This window comes from Pseudophryne corroboree, chromosome 3 (genome assembly GCF_028390025.1).
Source record: "Pseudophryne corroboree isolate aPseCor3 chromosome 3, aPseCor3.hap2, whole genome shotgun sequence".
Taxonomy (NCBI): domain Eukaryota; kingdom Metazoa; phylum Chordata; class Amphibia; order Anura; family Myobatrachidae; genus Pseudophryne; species Pseudophryne corroboree.
Genome location: NC_086446.1, coordinates 113,511,915 through 113,521,198, shown reverse-complemented (window position 1 = coordinate 113,521,198; position 9,284 = coordinate 113,511,915). Strand labels below are relative to the sequence as shown.

The following is a 9,284-nucleotide window of genomic DNA, read 5'->3' as shown; positions in this document are numbered from 1 at the left end:
ATTCATTTATGAACCAGTAGTTAGAAGTAGAAAAGTTCTAACAGAAACCACAAAGCTCATCTACAGCCACACCACACTGGATACGCCCAATCTCGTCTGATCTTGGAAGCTAAGCAGTGTTGGGCCTTGTTAGTACTTGGATGGGAGACCACCAGGGAATACAAGGTGCTGTAGATATTTTTATACTGCCAACACTGTTCTGTTGATGCATTCCATTTTCAAATGTATTCATTTATGAACCAGTAGTTAGAAGTAGAAAAGTTCTAACAGAAACCACAAAGCTCATCTACAGCCACACCACACAGGATACGCCCAATCTCACCTGATCTTGGAAGCTAAGCAGTGTTGGGCTTGGTTAGTACTTGGATGGGAGACCACCTGGGAATACAAGGTGCTGTAGATATTTTTATACTGCCAACACCGTTCTGTTGATGCATTCCATTTTCAAACGTATTCATTTATGAACCAGTAGTTAGAAGTAGAAAAGTTCTAACAGAAACCACAAAGCTCATCTACAGCCACACCACATTGGATACGCCCAATCTCATCTGATCTTGGAAGCTAAGCAGTGTTGGGCCTGGTTAGTACTTGGATGGGAGACCACCTGGGAATACAAGGTGCTGTAGATATTTTTATACTGCCAACACCGTTCTGTTGATGCATTCCATTTTCAAACGTATTCATTTATGAACCAGTAGTTAGAAGTAGAAAAGTTCTAACAGAAACCACAAAGCTCATATACAGCCACACCACACTGGATACGCCCAATCTCATCTGATCTTGGAAGCTAAGCAGTGTTGGGCCTGGTTAGTACTTGGATGGGAGACCACCTGGGAATACAAGGTGCTGTAGATATCTTTATACTGCCAACACCGTTCTGTTGATGCATTCCATTTTCAAACGTATTCATTTATGAACCAGTAGTTAGAAGTAGAAAAGTTCTAACAGAAACCACAAAGCTCATCTACAGCCACACCACACTGGATATGCCCAATCTCACCTGATCTTGGAAGCTAAGGCAGTGTTGGGCCTTGTTAGTACTTGGATGGGAGACCACCTGGGAATACAAGGTGCTGTAGATATTTTTATACTGCCAACACCGTTCTGTTGATGCATTCCATTTTCAAACGTATTCATTTATGAACCAGTAGTTAGAAGTAGAAAAGTTCTAACAGAAACCACAAAGCTCATCTACAGCCACACCACACTGGATACGCCCAATCTCGTCTGATCTTGGAAGCTAAGCAGTGTTGGGCCTTGTTAGTACTTGGATGGGAGACCACCTGGGAATACAACGTGCTGTAGATATTTTTATACTGCCAACACTGTTCTGTTGATGCATTCCATTTTCAAACGTATTCATTTATGAACCAGTAGTTAGAAGTAGAAAAGTTCTAACAGAAACCACAAAGCTCATCTACAGCCACACCACACTGGATATGCCCAATCTCACCTGATCTTGGAAGCTAAGCAGTGTTGGGCTTGGTTAGTACTTGGATGGGAGACCACCTGGGAATACAAGGTGCTGTAGATATTTTTATACTGCCAACACCGTTCTGTTGATGCATTCCATTTTCAAACGTATTCATTTATGAAACAGTAGTTAGAAGTAGAAAAGTTCTAACAGAAACCACAAAGCTCATCTACAGCCACACCACATTGGATACGCCCAATCTCATCTGATCTTGGAAGCTAAGCAGTGTTGGGCCTGGTTAGTACTTGGATGGGAGACCACCTGGGAATACAAGGTGCTGTAGATATTTTTATACTGCCAACACCGTTCTGTTGATGCATTCCATTTTCAAACGTATTCATTTATGAACCAGTAGTTAGAAGTAGAAAAGTTCTAACAGAAACCACAAAGCGCATCTACAGCCACACCACACTGGATACGCCCAATCTCATCTGATCTTGGAAGCTAAGCAGTGTTGGGCCTGGTTAGTACTTGGATGGGAGACCACCTGGTAATACAAGGTGCTGTAGATATTTTTATACTGCCAACACCGTTCTGTTGATGCATACCATTTTCAAATGTATTCATTTATGAACCAGTAGTTAGAAGTAGAAAAGTTCTAACAGAAACCCCAAAGCTCATCTACAGACACACCACACTGGATATGCCCAATCTCATCTGATCTTAGAAGCTAAGCAGTGTTGGGCTTGGTTAGTACTTGGATGGGAGACCACCTGGGAATACAAGGTGCTGTAGATATTTTTATACTGCCAACACCGTTCTGTTGATGCATTCCATTTTCAAACGTATTCATTTATGAACCAGTAGTTAGAAGTAGAAAAGTTCTAACAGAAACCACAAAGCTCATCTACAGCTACACCACATTGGATACGCCCAATCTCATCTGATCTTGGAAGCTAAGCAGTGTTGGGCCTGGTTAGTACTTGGATGGGAGACCACCTGGGAATACAAGGTGCTGTAGATATTTTTATACTGCCAACACCGTTCTGTTGATGCATTCCATTTTCAAACGTATTCATTTATGAACCAGTAGTTAGAAGTAGAAAAGTTCTAACAGAAACCACAAAGCTCATATACAGCCACACCACACTGGATACGCCCAATCTCATCTGATCTTGGAAGCTAAGCAGTGTTGGGCCTGGTTAGTACTTGGATGGGAGACCACCTGGGAATACAAGGTGCTGTAGATATCTTTATACTGCCAACACCGTTCTGTTGATGCATTCCATTTTCAAACGTATTCATTTATGAACCAGTAGTTAGAAGTAGAAAAGTTCTAACAGAAACCACAAAGCTCATCTACAGCCACACCACACTGGATATGCCCAATCTCACCTGATCTTGGAAGCTAAGGCAGTGTTGGGCCTTGTTAGTACTTGGATGGGAGACCACCTGGGAATACAAGGTGCTGTAGATATTTTTATACTGCCAACACCGTTCTGTTGATGCATTCCATTTTCAAACGTATTCATTTATGAACCAGTAGTTAGAAGTAGAAAAGTTCTAACAGAAACCACAAAGCTCATCTACAGCCACACCACACTGGATACGCCCAATCTCGTCTGATCTTGGAAGCTAAGCAGTGTTGGGCCTTGTTAGTACTTGGATGGGAGACCACCTGGGAATACAACGTGCTGTAGATATTTTTATACTGCCAACACTGTTCTGTTGATGCATTCCATTTTCAAACGTATTCATTTATGAACCAGTAGTTAGAAGTAGAAAAGTTCTAACAGAAACCACAAAGCTCATCTACAGCCACACCACACTGGATATGCCCAATCTCACCTGATCTTGGAAGCTAAGCAGTGTTGGGCTTGGTTAGTACTTGGATGGGAGACCACCTGGGAATACAAGGTGCTGTAGATATTTTTATACTGCCAACACCGTTCTGTTGATGCATTCCATTTTCAAACGTATTCATTTATGAAACAGTAGTTAGAAGTAGAAAAGTTCTAACAGAAACCACAAAGCTCATCTACAGCCACACCACATTGGATACGCCCAATCTCATCTGATCTTGGAAGCTAAGCAGTGTTGGGCCTGGTTAGTACTTGGATGGGAGACCACCTGGGAATACAAGGTGCTGTAGATATTTTTATACTGCCAACACCGTTCTGTTGATGCATTCCATTTTCAAACGTATTCATTTATGATCCAGTAGTTAGAAGTAGAAAAGTTCTAACAGAAACCACAAAGCGCATCTACAGCCACACCACACTGGATACGCCCAATCTCATCTGATCTTGGAAGCTAAGCAGTGTTGGGCCTGGTTAGTACTTGGATGGGAGACCACCTGGGAATACAAGGTGCTGTAGATATTTTTATACTGCCAACACCGTTCTGTTGATGCATACCATTTTCAAATGTATTCATTTATGAACCAGTAGTTAGAAGTAGAAAAGTTCTAACAGAAACCCCAAAGCTCATCTACAGACACACCACACTGGATATGCCCAATCTCATCTGATCTTAGAAGCTAAGCAGTGTTGGGCTTGGTTAGTACTTGGATGGGAGACCACCTGGGAATACAAGGTGCTGTAGATATTTTTATACTGCCAACACCGTTCTGTTGATGCATTCCATTTTCAAACGTATTCATTTATGAACCAGTAGTTAGAAGTAGAAAAGTTCTAACAGAAACCCCAAAGCTCATCTACAGCCACACCACACTGGATACGCCCAATCTCATCTGATCTTGGAAGCTAAGCAGTGTTGGGCCTGGTTAGTACTTGGATGGGAGACCACCTGGGAATACAAGGTGCTGTAAATATTTTTATACTGCCAACACCGTTCTGTTGATGCATTCCATTTTCAAACATATTCATTTATGAACCAGTAGTTAGAAGTAGAAAAGTTCTAACAGAAACCACAAAGCTCATCTACAGCCACACCACACTGGATACGCCCAATCTCGTCTGATCTTGGAAGCTAAGCAGTGTTGGGCCTTGTTAGTACTTGGATGGGAGACCATCTGGGAATACAAGGTGCTGTAGATATTTTTATACTGCCAACACAGTTCTGTTGATGCATTCCATTTTCAAACGTATTCATTTATGAACCAGTAGTTAGAAGTAGAAAAGTTCTAACAGAAACCACAAAGCTCATCTACAGCCACACCACACTGGATACGCCCAATCTCACCTGATCTTGGAAGCTAAGCAGTGTTGGGCTTGGTTAGTACTTGGATGGGAGACCACCTGGGAATACAAGGTGCTGTAGATATTTTTATACTGCCAACACCGTTCTGTTGATGCATTCCATTTTCAAACGTATTCATTTATGAAACAGTAGTTAGAAGTAGAAAAGTTCTAACAGAAACCACAAAGCTCATCTACAGCCACACCACATTGGATACGCCCAATCTCATCTGATCTTGGAAGCTAAGCAGTGTTGGGCCTGGTTAGTACTTGGATGGGAGACCACCTGGGAATACAAGGTGCTGTAGATATTTTTATACTGCCAACACCGTTCTGTTGATGCATTCCATTTTCAAACGTTTTCATTTATGAACCAGTAGTTAGAAGAAGAAAAGTTCTAACAGAAACCACAAAGCTCAGCTACAGCCACACCACACTGGATACGCCCAATCTCATCTGATCTTGGAAGCTAAGCAGTGTTGGGCCTGGTTAGTACTTGGATGGGAGACCACCTGGGAATACAAGGTGCTGTAGATATCTTTATACTGCCAACACCGTTCTGTTGATGCATTCCATTTTCAAACGTATTCATTTATGAACCAGTAGTTAGAAGTAGAAAAGTTCTAACAGAAACCACAAAGCTCATCTACAGCCACACCACACTGGATATGCCCAATCTCATCTGATCTTAGAAGCTAAGCAGTGTTGGGCCTGGTTAGTACTTGGATGGGAGACCACCTGGGAATACAAGGTGCTGTAGATATTTTTATACTGCCAACACCGTTCTGTTGATGCATTCCATTTTCAAACGTATTCATTTATGAACCAGTAGTTAGAAGTAGAAAAGTTCTAACAGAAACCACAAAGCTCATCTACAGCCACACCACACTGGATACGCCCAATCTCGTCTGATCTTGGAAGCTAAGCAGTGTTGGGCCTTGTTAGTACTTGGATGGGAGACCACCTGGGAATACAACGTGCTGTAGATATTTTTATACTGCCAACACTGTTCTGTTGATGCATTCCATTTTCAAACGTATTCATTTATGAAACAGTAGTTAGAAGTAGAAAAGTTCTAACAGAAACCACAAAGCTCATCTACAGCCACACCACATTGGATACGCCCAATCTCATCTGATCTTGGAAGCTAAGCAGTGTTGGGCCTGGTTAGTACTTGGATGGGAGACCACCTGGGAATACAAGGTGCTGTAGATATTTTTATACTGCCAACACCGTTCTGTTGATGCATTCCATTTTCAAACGTATTCATTTATGAACCAGTAGTTAGAAGTAGAAAAGTTCTAACAGAAACCACAAAGCGCATCTACAGCCACACCACACTGGATACGCCCAATCTCATCTGATCTTGGAAGCTAAGCAGTGTTGGGCCTGGTTAGTACTTGGATGGGAGACCACCTGGGAATACAAGGTGCTGTAGATATTTTTATACTGCCAACACCGTTCTGTTGATGCATACCATTTTCAAATGTATTCATTTATGAACCAGTAGTTAGAAGTAGAAAAGTTCTAACAGAAACCCCAAAGCTCATCTACAGACACACCACACTGGATATGCCCAATCTCATCTGATCTTAGAAGCTAAGCAGTGTTGGGCTTGGTTAGTACTTGGATGGGAGACCACCTCGGAATACAAGGTGCTGTAGATATTTTTATACTGCCAACACCGTTCTGTTGATGCATTCCATTTTCAAACGTATTCATTTATGAACCAGTAGTTAGAAGTAGAAAAGTTCTAACAGAAACCACAAAGCTCATCTACAGCCACACCACACTGGATACGCCCAATCTCATCTGATCTTGGAAGCTAAGCAGTGTTGGGCCTGGTTAGTACTTGGATGGGAGACCACCTGGAAATACAAGGTGCTGTAGATATTTTTATACTGCCAACACCGTTCTGTTGATGCATTCCATTTTCAAACATATTCATTTATGAACCAGTAGTTAGAAGTAGAAAAGTTCTAACAGAAACCACAAAGCTCATCTACAGCCACACCACACTGGATACGCCCAATCTCGTCTGATCTTGGAAGCTAAGCAGTGTTGGGCCTGGTTAGTACTTGGATGGGAGACCACCTGGGAATACAAGGTGCTGTAGATATTTTTATACTGCCAACACGGTTCTGTTGATGCATTCCATTTTCAAACGTATTCATTTATGAAACAGTAGTTAGAAGTAGAAAAGTTCTAACAGAAACCACAAAGCTCATCTACAGCCACACCACATTGGATACGCCCAATCTCATCTGATCTTGGAAGCTAAGCAGTGTTGGGCCTGGTTAGTACTTGGATGGGAGACCACCTGGGAATACAAGGTGCTGTAGATATTTTTATACTGCTAACACCGTTCTGTTGATGCATTCCATTTTCAAACGTATTCATTTATGAACCAGTAGTTAGAAGTAGAAAAGTTCTAACAGAAACCACAAAGCTCATCTACAGCCACACCACATTGGATACGCCCAATCTCATCTGATCTTGGAAGCTAAGCAGTGTTGGGCCTGGTTAGTACTTGGATGGGAGACCACCTGGGAATACAAGGTGCTGTAGATATTTTTATACTGCTAACACCGTTCTGTTGATGCATTCCATTTTCAAACGTATTCATTTATGAACCAGTAGTTAGAAGTAGAAAAGTTCTAACAGAAACCACAAAGCGCATCTACAGCCGCACCACACTGGATACGCCCAATCTCATCTGATCTTGGAAGCTAAGCAGTGTTGGGCCTGGTTAGTACTTGGATGGGAGACCACCTGGGAATACAAGGTGCTGTAGATATTTTTATACTGCCAACACCGTTCTGTTGATGCATACCATTTTCAAATGTATTCATTTATGAACCAGTAGTTAGAAGTAGAAAAGTTCTAACAGAAACCCCAAAGCTCATCTACAGACACACCACACTGGATATGCCCAATCTCATCTGATCTTAGAAGCTAAGCAGTGTTGGGCTTGGTTAGTACTTGGATGGGAGACCACCTGGGAATACAAGGTGCTGTAGATATTTTTATACTGCCAACACCGTTCTGTTGATGCATTTCATTTTCAAACGTATTCATTTATGAACCAGTAGTTAGAAGTAGAAAAGTTCTAACAGAAACCACAAAGCTCATCTACAGCCACACCACACTGGATATGCCCAATCTCACCTGATCTTGGAAGCTAAGCAGTGTTGGGCTTGGTTAGTACTTGGATGGGAGACCACCTGGGAATACAAGGTGCTGTAGATATTTTTATACTGCCAACACCGTTCTGTTGATGCATTCCATTTTCAAACGTATTCATTTATGAAACAGTAGTTAGAAGTAGAAAAGTTCTAACAGAAACCACAAAGCTTTTCTACAGCCACACCACATTGGATACGCCCAATCTCATCTGATCTTGGAAGCTAAGCAGTGTTGGGCCTGGTTAGTACTTGGATGGGAGACCACCTGGGAATACAAGGTGCTGTAGATATTTTTATACTGCCAACACCGTTCTGTTGATGCATTCCATTTTCAAACGTATTCATTTATGAACCAGTAGTTAGAAGTAGAAAAGTTCTAACAGAAACCACAAAGCGCATCTACAGCCACACCACACTGGATACGCCCAATCTCATCTGATCTTGGAAGCTAAGCAGTGTTGGGCCTGGTTAGTACTTGGATGGGAGACCACCTGGGAATACAAGGTGCTGTAGATATTTTTATACTGCCAACACCGTTCTGTTGATGCATTCCATTTTCAAACGTATTCATTTATGAACCAGTAGTTAGAAGTAGAAAAGTTCTAACAGAAACCACAAAGCTCATCTACAGCCACACCACACTGGATATGCCCAATCTCATCTGATCTTGGAAGCTAAGCAGTGTTGGGCCTGGTTAGTACTTGGATGGGAGACCACCTGGGAATACAAGGTGCTGTAGATATTTTTATACTGCCAACACCGTTCTGTTGATGCATTCCATTTTTAAACATATTCATTTATGAACCAGTAGTTAGAAGTAGAAAAGTTCTAACAGAAACCACAAAGCTCATCTACAGCCACACCACACTGGATACGCCCAATCTCGTCTTATCTTGGAAGCTAAGCAGTGTTGGGCCTTGTTAGTACTTGGATGGGAGACCATCTGGGAATACAAGGTGCTGTAGATATTTTTATACTGCCAACACAGTTCTGTTGATGCATTCCATTTTCAAACGTATTCATTTATGAACCAGTAGTTAGAAGTAGAAAAGTTCTAACAGAAACCACAAAGCTTTTCTACAGCCACACCACATTGGATACGCCCAATCTCATCTGATCTTGGAAGCTAAGCAGTGTTGGGCCTGGTTAGTACTTGGATGGGAGACCACCTGGGAATACAAGGTGCTGTAGATATTTTTATACTGCCAACACCGTTCTGTTGATGCATTCCATTTTCAAACGTATTCATTTATGAACCAGTAGTTAGAAGTAGAAAAGTTCTAACAGAAACCACAAAGCGCATCTACAGCCACACCACACTGGATACGCCCAATCTCATCTGATCTTGGAAGCTAAGCAGTGTTGGGCCTGGTTAGTACTTGGATGGGAGACCACCTGGGAATACAAGGTGCTGTAGATATTTTTATACTGCCAACACCGTTCTGTTGATGCATTCCATTTTCAAACGTATTCATTTATGAACCA

At 41.9% G+C, this 9,284-nt stretch overlaps 36 non-coding genes and 5 pseudogenes across 36 annotated transcripts; all 41 read left to right on the top strand.

Moving 5' to 3' along the window:
- The first annotated feature begins 58 nt into the window (after positions 1–58).
- On the top strand, positions 59–177 carry LOC134900782 (5S ribosomal RNA). Its single transcript, XR_010174286.1, has one exon. It is a non-coding gene; the product is annotated as a 5S ribosomal RNA (ribosomal RNA).
- Positions 178–284: 107 nt separating this feature from the next.
- On the top strand, positions 285–403 carry LOC134887175 (5S ribosomal RNA; annotated as a pseudogene).
- A 107-nt stretch (positions 404–510) lies between these two features.
- On the top strand, positions 511–629 carry LOC134902236 (5S ribosomal RNA). Its single transcript, XR_010175705.1, has one exon. It is a non-coding gene; the product is annotated as a 5S ribosomal RNA (ribosomal RNA).
- A 107-nt stretch (positions 630–736) lies between these two features.
- LOC135062429 (5S ribosomal RNA) lies at positions 737–855 on the top strand. The gene has a single exon (XR_010248779.1). It is a non-coding gene; the product is annotated as a 5S ribosomal RNA (ribosomal RNA).
- A 107-nt stretch (positions 856–962) lies between these two features.
- On the top strand, positions 963–1,082 carry LOC134886414 (5S ribosomal RNA). Its single transcript, XR_010170497.1, has one exon. It is a non-coding gene; the product is annotated as a 5S ribosomal RNA (ribosomal RNA).
- Positions 1,083–1,189: 107 nt separating this feature from the next.
- Positions 1,190–1,308, top strand: LOC135062877 (5S ribosomal RNA). The gene has a single exon (XR_010249216.1). It is a non-coding gene; the product is annotated as a 5S ribosomal RNA (ribosomal RNA).
- A 107-nt stretch (positions 1,309–1,415) lies between these two features.
- On the top strand, positions 1,416–1,534 carry LOC134884408 (5S ribosomal RNA). The gene has a single exon (XR_010168557.1). It is a non-coding gene; the product is annotated as a 5S ribosomal RNA (ribosomal RNA).
- A 107-nt stretch (positions 1,535–1,641) lies between these two features.
- LOC134902235 (5S ribosomal RNA) lies at positions 1,642–1,760 on the top strand. Its single transcript, XR_010175704.1, has one exon. It is a non-coding gene; the product is annotated as a 5S ribosomal RNA (ribosomal RNA).
- A 107-nt stretch (positions 1,761–1,867) lies between these two features.
- Positions 1,868–1,986, top strand: LOC135067436 (5S ribosomal RNA). Its single transcript, XR_010253651.1, has one exon. It is a non-coding gene; the product is annotated as a 5S ribosomal RNA (ribosomal RNA).
- Positions 1,987–2,093: 107 nt separating this feature from the next.
- On the top strand, positions 2,094–2,212 carry LOC134891391 (5S ribosomal RNA; annotated as a pseudogene).
- A 107-nt stretch (positions 2,213–2,319) lies between these two features.
- On the top strand, positions 2,320–2,438 carry LOC135062526 (5S ribosomal RNA). Its single transcript, XR_010248873.1, has one exon. It is a non-coding gene; the product is annotated as a 5S ribosomal RNA (ribosomal RNA).
- A 107-nt stretch (positions 2,439–2,545) lies between these two features.
- On the top strand, positions 2,546–2,664 carry LOC135062428 (5S ribosomal RNA). Its single transcript, XR_010248778.1, has one exon. It is a non-coding gene; the product is annotated as a 5S ribosomal RNA (ribosomal RNA).
- A 107-nt stretch (positions 2,665–2,771) lies between these two features.
- LOC134886413 (5S ribosomal RNA) lies at positions 2,772–2,891 on the top strand. The gene has a single exon (XR_010170496.1). It is a non-coding gene; the product is annotated as a 5S ribosomal RNA (ribosomal RNA).
- A 107-nt stretch (positions 2,892–2,998) lies between these two features.
- Positions 2,999–3,117, top strand: LOC135062876 (5S ribosomal RNA). Its single transcript, XR_010249215.1, has one exon. It is a non-coding gene; the product is annotated as a 5S ribosomal RNA (ribosomal RNA).
- Positions 3,118–3,224: 107 nt separating this feature from the next.
- Positions 3,225–3,343, top strand: LOC134884407 (5S ribosomal RNA). Its single transcript, XR_010168556.1, has one exon. It is a non-coding gene; the product is annotated as a 5S ribosomal RNA (ribosomal RNA).
- Positions 3,344–3,450: 107 nt separating this feature from the next.
- LOC134902234 (5S ribosomal RNA) lies at positions 3,451–3,569 on the top strand. Its single transcript, XR_010175703.1, has one exon. It is a non-coding gene; the product is annotated as a 5S ribosomal RNA (ribosomal RNA).
- Positions 3,570–3,676: 107 nt separating this feature from the next.
- LOC135067905 (5S ribosomal RNA) lies at positions 3,677–3,795 on the top strand. The gene has a single exon (XR_010254111.1). It is a non-coding gene; the product is annotated as a 5S ribosomal RNA (ribosomal RNA).
- Positions 3,796–3,902: 107 nt separating this feature from the next.
- Positions 3,903–4,021, top strand: LOC134891389 (5S ribosomal RNA; annotated as a pseudogene).
- A 107-nt stretch (positions 4,022–4,128) lies between these two features.
- LOC135062638 (5S ribosomal RNA) lies at positions 4,129–4,247 on the top strand. The gene has a single exon (XR_010248986.1). It is a non-coding gene; the product is annotated as a 5S ribosomal RNA (ribosomal RNA).
- Positions 4,248–4,354: 107 nt separating this feature from the next.
- LOC134900814 (5S ribosomal RNA) lies at positions 4,355–4,473 on the top strand. The gene has a single exon (XR_010174318.1). It is a non-coding gene; the product is annotated as a 5S ribosomal RNA (ribosomal RNA).
- A 107-nt stretch (positions 4,474–4,580) lies between these two features.
- Positions 4,581–4,699, top strand: LOC135067331 (5S ribosomal RNA). Its single transcript, XR_010253550.1, has one exon. It is a non-coding gene; the product is annotated as a 5S ribosomal RNA (ribosomal RNA).
- Positions 4,700–4,806: 107 nt separating this feature from the next.
- Positions 4,807–4,925, top strand: LOC134902233 (5S ribosomal RNA). The gene has a single exon (XR_010175702.1). It is a non-coding gene; the product is annotated as a 5S ribosomal RNA (ribosomal RNA).
- Positions 4,926–5,032: 107 nt separating this feature from the next.
- LOC135061815 (5S ribosomal RNA) lies at positions 5,033–5,151 on the top strand. Its single transcript, XR_010248184.1, has one exon. It is a non-coding gene; the product is annotated as a 5S ribosomal RNA (ribosomal RNA).
- Positions 5,152–5,258: 107 nt separating this feature from the next.
- LOC135069299 (5S ribosomal RNA) lies at positions 5,259–5,377 on the top strand. The gene has a single exon (XR_010255483.1). It is a non-coding gene; the product is annotated as a 5S ribosomal RNA (ribosomal RNA).
- Positions 5,378–5,484: 107 nt separating this feature from the next.
- LOC135062875 (5S ribosomal RNA) lies at positions 5,485–5,603 on the top strand. The gene has a single exon (XR_010249214.1). It is a non-coding gene; the product is annotated as a 5S ribosomal RNA (ribosomal RNA).
- A 107-nt stretch (positions 5,604–5,710) lies between these two features.
- LOC134902232 (5S ribosomal RNA) lies at positions 5,711–5,829 on the top strand. The gene has a single exon (XR_010175701.1). It is a non-coding gene; the product is annotated as a 5S ribosomal RNA (ribosomal RNA).
- A 107-nt stretch (positions 5,830–5,936) lies between these two features.
- LOC135067893 (5S ribosomal RNA) lies at positions 5,937–6,055 on the top strand. The gene has a single exon (XR_010254100.1). It is a non-coding gene; the product is annotated as a 5S ribosomal RNA (ribosomal RNA).
- Positions 6,056–6,162: 107 nt separating this feature from the next.
- LOC134893888 (5S ribosomal RNA) lies at positions 6,163–6,281 on the top strand (annotated as a pseudogene).
- Positions 6,282–6,388: 107 nt separating this feature from the next.
- On the top strand, positions 6,389–6,507 carry LOC135063490 (5S ribosomal RNA). The gene has a single exon (XR_010249819.1). It is a non-coding gene; the product is annotated as a 5S ribosomal RNA (ribosomal RNA).
- A 107-nt stretch (positions 6,508–6,614) lies between these two features.
- LOC134901602 (5S ribosomal RNA) lies at positions 6,615–6,733 on the top strand. The gene has a single exon (XR_010175088.1). It is a non-coding gene; the product is annotated as a 5S ribosomal RNA (ribosomal RNA).
- A 107-nt stretch (positions 6,734–6,840) lies between these two features.
- Positions 6,841–6,959, top strand: LOC134902231 (5S ribosomal RNA). Its single transcript, XR_010175700.1, has one exon. It is a non-coding gene; the product is annotated as a 5S ribosomal RNA (ribosomal RNA).
- Positions 6,960–7,066: 107 nt separating this feature from the next.
- Positions 7,067–7,185, top strand: LOC134902230 (5S ribosomal RNA). Its single transcript, XR_010175699.1, has one exon. It is a non-coding gene; the product is annotated as a 5S ribosomal RNA (ribosomal RNA).
- Positions 7,186–7,292: 107 nt separating this feature from the next.
- LOC135061358 (5S ribosomal RNA) lies at positions 7,293–7,411 on the top strand. The gene has a single exon (XR_010247741.1). It is a non-coding gene; the product is annotated as a 5S ribosomal RNA (ribosomal RNA).
- A 107-nt stretch (positions 7,412–7,518) lies between these two features.
- On the top strand, positions 7,519–7,637 carry LOC134891388 (5S ribosomal RNA; annotated as a pseudogene).
- A 107-nt stretch (positions 7,638–7,744) lies between these two features.
- LOC134884406 (5S ribosomal RNA) lies at positions 7,745–7,863 on the top strand. Its single transcript, XR_010168555.1, has one exon. It is a non-coding gene; the product is annotated as a 5S ribosomal RNA (ribosomal RNA).
- Positions 7,864–7,970: 107 nt separating this feature from the next.
- LOC135063516 (5S ribosomal RNA) lies at positions 7,971–8,089 on the top strand. The gene has a single exon (XR_010249844.1). It is a non-coding gene; the product is annotated as a 5S ribosomal RNA (ribosomal RNA).
- Positions 8,090–8,196: 107 nt separating this feature from the next.
- On the top strand, positions 8,197–8,315 carry LOC135067881 (5S ribosomal RNA). Its single transcript, XR_010254089.1, has one exon. It is a non-coding gene; the product is annotated as a 5S ribosomal RNA (ribosomal RNA).
- Positions 8,316–8,422: 107 nt separating this feature from the next.
- On the top strand, positions 8,423–8,541 carry LOC135059015 (5S ribosomal RNA). The gene has a single exon (XR_010245435.1). It is a non-coding gene; the product is annotated as a 5S ribosomal RNA (ribosomal RNA).
- A 107-nt stretch (positions 8,542–8,648) lies between these two features.
- LOC135069186 (5S ribosomal RNA) lies at positions 8,649–8,767 on the top strand. Its single transcript, XR_010255374.1, has one exon. It is a non-coding gene; the product is annotated as a 5S ribosomal RNA (ribosomal RNA).
- Positions 8,768–8,874: 107 nt separating this feature from the next.
- Positions 8,875–8,993, top strand: LOC135063515 (5S ribosomal RNA). Its single transcript, XR_010249843.1, has one exon. It is a non-coding gene; the product is annotated as a 5S ribosomal RNA (ribosomal RNA).
- A 107-nt stretch (positions 8,994–9,100) lies between these two features.
- LOC135067870 (5S ribosomal RNA) lies at positions 9,101–9,219 on the top strand. The gene has a single exon (XR_010254078.1). It is a non-coding gene; the product is annotated as a 5S ribosomal RNA (ribosomal RNA).
- Positions 9,220–9,284: the final 65 nt, after the last annotated feature.